The sequence below is a fragment of the Arachis duranensis genome, chromosome 8 (assembly GCF_000817695.3).
Source record: "Arachis duranensis cultivar V14167 chromosome 8, aradu.V14167.gnm2.J7QH, whole genome shotgun sequence".
NCBI lineage: Eukaryota > Viridiplantae > Streptophyta > Magnoliopsida > Fabales > Fabaceae > Arachis > Arachis duranensis.
The window spans coordinates 43,576,598-43,580,887 of NC_029779.3; the positions used below are offsets into that span (position 1 = coordinate 43,576,598).

General features: G+C 30.6%; 1 protein-coding gene across 1 annotated transcript in view; it reads left to right on the forward strand.

Moving 5' to 3' along the window:
* The first annotated feature begins 3,014 nt into the window (after positions 1-3,014).
* Positions 3,015-4,290, forward strand: part of LOC107463043 (SURP and G-patch domain-containing protein 1-like protein) — a 5,309-nt gene continuing 4,033 nt past the window's right edge. Inside the window, exon 1 of the mRNA XM_052252741.1 lies at positions 3,015-3,232. The gene's annotated coding sequence lies outside the window, so the exon portion shown is untranslated. The remainder of the gene's footprint in view (positions 3,233-4,290) is intronic.

The following is a 4,290-nucleotide window of genomic DNA, read 5'->3' on the forward strand; positions in this document are numbered from 1 at the left end:
CATGATGAATATGCTTCTGAATATGCTTGCTGTTTCTTGCTGTTTCATTATATTCATGGTTTTCTGAAGATGTTTTCTGGTCTTTGATTTTCTGATTGTTATAGATAGAACAATCACAAAGTAACCCACAGCCACAAGATAATGCTGTTCAAGATTCTCAAACTGGTTCATCCAGAGATAAATCTGATCCAACTTGGCAGTATTTTACAGTGAAGTATGACAAAAATAACAAGGCTCAATATACATGTATTTTCTGCTAGTAATTGTATCTTTTGAATGTAGAACATTATGGGTTTGTCATTATGTACGTTTTATTTTTTGTTTAGTTATAAATTTTGATGTTTGAAGTTGTTTGTGAACCTCTAATATTAAGTAATGGATAATTTATTATGTGAAATATTAAATTTTATTAACTTAGAAATTATTGAATTTATATACTTATGATTATTTTCAGTTTTTTAATAATTTTATTTAATATTTAATTAAACCGGTTGAACTCCGATTGAACCCCGGTCGAACCAGTGAACCAGTGACCTCACCGGTTTATTGATCGGTCCGGTTCTCGCAATCTTGATTTTTTGTTAATAGTTTTGCTAATATGTGAGTTTATTTTTTTCAGTTGAACCTTTTTGATGGCACATCAGTGGTGCAATCAAATTCCAGCCAATATCATAGATATGTTATGAATTATCAGTTCAGAGATCCAGCAGCAGGAGATAGACTTTTGGTGTATGATGACAGTATTTTGGTATAACGATAAACTTTTTTGGTGTATTTCTGCATTCTTTTGTTCTTGACATTTTTCTTTTTTTTTATATTTTTCAGATGCTGCTCTTTGTGTTAGAAATTAGTGTCTTGTTTATATTTGTTCGTTTTAAATTTACAATCATATACAATCAAATCCTAAAGAGGTTAACAATTCAAATTTCTGAATTTCCATAACTCTTGGATGATTTTTCCATGGAAATATGTGATTACTCAATTCGGGTGTATACCGGTTATATTTGGGTGTATTATTTAACTAATTCGGCGTATTAGCAAGTTTGATGTTGTTTTTCTTGATTTTTTTTAACCTGTAATTGACAGCTTTTGAATACAGCACAGACAATTTATTTATGCAAAAATAATTTATAATAAGATTGGATTAAATATTCACAAACTTTACAAAAACTGTTCAAACTATTCAAAGACTACACAATATTCGAACTAATGACTGTCAATATCATATGAATTTATTTGACAATATAGACTTAACAATACTGCTGGCTGGGACAATCTTATTGATTCGATTTCCCTAATGGTTGTATCTCTGTCTCGATTCATCTCATGAAACAAAATCTACGAAGCATATTCAATTCTAAAGTAGTCCACCTCTACCTACAGTTTAACAGAATATTCTTTTAATCAACTCCATTATTTTAGTAAAGTAATAGAGAGTTATATAATTTTAAACACAATTACTTGTGTCTAATTATCCTAGTTATACTTCTCCTTTTTAATGTTTTGAGACTTGATTATTTCAAGCCATTTCATTACATAAATAGCACAATTGTAGCTGAAAACAAAAAATAAATTAGCAAATTAAAATACGACAGTAAGAGAAAATACAATTTTCGGAGAGAAAGATTTATACTCTGTTTTTTGGCCTGAAATATTTATGTATGGCGGTTGAATTTTACGATTGTCTTTCTTGAGAGGTTTCCTCGGCATATACCCTCATTCTGGAAATCACATACCCCTAAAAACAAAAACAAAGCAAAATATAAGAAAGAATAAATTTAATACCTGATTATACCTAAAGGATCCCATACTACACTTTATTTTGAACATAACTACACCCAAATCCTAAAATACAAGTAACAAAATCAACCTACAACAAATTTATTAAGATTCATTCTGTGTTCAGAGAGACACGTCTTGTAATACGGGTCAAGGATACAAAATTTTTTCTTTCTAACATCAACCACCCATATCCACCAATGCTCCGCGTAGTAAATAGGTGCAAATATCTGAAGTATGACCACGTTGAACAGTGTTTTAGTTTAATTGACACATAACCAAATAATTGTGATAAGAAGTTTTAGAAACGAAAACTTACATATGGATGAAATGCCAATTTTTTCAAGTCCAAAAAAGATTTAAACATTTTATAGTCTTCAATCTTAAACGATTTTTTTGTTTTTGGTTGTAAGAACTTACTGCCTTCATGATTTCCAATAATCATGTTCTGTAGTATTTATAAAATCCCGAAAGAAATATTTAATATATCCAAAATATTATACAAATACACTCAAAATTAAATTTAATACACCTTACCACAATAGTAAAAGGAGACGATAAACTTCTTCTTCTATATAATATGCTATATAATATGTAAATAAATTGTGTTATAACATGTGATACTAAATTAATATGTGGACGAATAATATTACAGAAATTATTTTTAATATGGAAAGAAAGATGATGTTTTAGTTGAATATTAACATTTGAAATGTTGTGCAACACATCTCCCCACGTGTTGGCTAAGATGCTGTCACGTGTCCAACACGCCCCTCACGTGTTGGCCAGAATGCTGCCATGTATCCAACACGCCCCCACGTGTTACAACACGCCCCCACGTGTTACAACACGCCCCCACGTGTTGACTTCCCACCTAAAAAATTCACTCATCTGTAATTACACTAAATATTCTCATTTTCAACAAAAATACCAATATTTTTTTCCATATAAAAAAAATAGCCATAATATTATGATAGATAATATAATTTTCTACATTAATATATCATATTTCACTTATTAAATATTAATATATAATTATATTATATTTTAAAAATATAATTAATACAATAAAATTATTTTAACGTATACCAATAATTTAAAAAATCATTTTAAAATTTAATTTAAAATTTATAAGTCTAATATAAGTCCGGTTCCTTATATTAACTAAAGCCGAAGAATAATTAAAAGTCGAGATAAAATGTAATTATAAAAGAAGTTTGGGTGCAAAATGAAATTAGGCATGATTATATGTAAACAGAATTTCAGGGCAAGAAGGTTGTCAGGTCGTCGTTTGCTTTTGGCCATCTCCCACTCATCCTTCCTCCAAACGGTGAGCGGTTGGGCGTCATTCATCCTTACACCTTTTGCTTTCGCTGCGACGTCGTTTTCAAATCAACCACAAACCTTCCTTCCTTCCATTCAATCAATTCAACAAACCCTAAACGTTAATTAGGTTTGTTTCTCGCTTCTCGCTCTTCTCTTACCACTAACCTTGTTCCTTTTATTTATTGGACCATTTTTTCTTTAATCTTTTTTTTATGCTTCGGTTTGTTTCTTCTTGGTTGTTGATATAATTGTATTGGAGGAGACTCAGAGATTGTGGGATTAGACCTTTCTAGGGTTTGTATCTTGGGATCAAGATTCGGTGAATTGATATTATGTCTGTGTTATTGTTCTGGTGGTATTATTGTCTCTTTGGTTTTTGGTTGGTAGATTTTGCTAGTGCGATTCGAGATCTGGGTTTGATTGGTTTTAGGCTGATATTCATGCATTGGAATCAAAAGGGGATTGGAATATTGTTGACTATATAAAATAGTTAGTTATATTTGTTCTGTCGTTGTTATCTGAAACTTAGATTATGGCATGATGATACTATTTCGTTAGATACCATCATATATGCACAGTGATGTAGCTAGCATATAAGCTCTTTTTTGTTAGTTTTAAATTTGTGTGATGGTTATGGATGATACTTTAGTGGGAAGTGGTGGTTTTGCTTTTATTTTGTTAGTACCATTGATCAGTGACCAGTGATAGGCTGATAAATTGGTTTTTGAGAAATTTGAGAATTGACATTTTGAAAATTTGCATATGTAAAGGCTCATATGGGTTTGGAATCTAAGCAGGGTTCTGTTGCTATTTGGCAGGTATGAAACTCCAAATGTAGGAGAGCAGTAGGAAGGGATTGTTCTTAGAATATTCTGCTACATTGTCCTCTTTTTAAAATGTTACATTGTACCTCAATCCATGCTTTAATTCCATTTTGGATGTTTCATTTCAGTGTATGGACATGGTATAAGCATAAAATGTCTATCATTGACCTGTATAGACATGATAGAAGAATTTCATTATGAAACAAAGTGACAATTTTAAATTTTCTACTTTTGCCAATATTTCTGTTTCCATAAATGTCTAGCCTCATTTCAGTGATAGTTTTGTGTAGGAAGGCTGCTCTTATGTAAGAATTCGTAATATAATTTCTCATTCAATAGAATATTTTGTCAACTGTTTAGT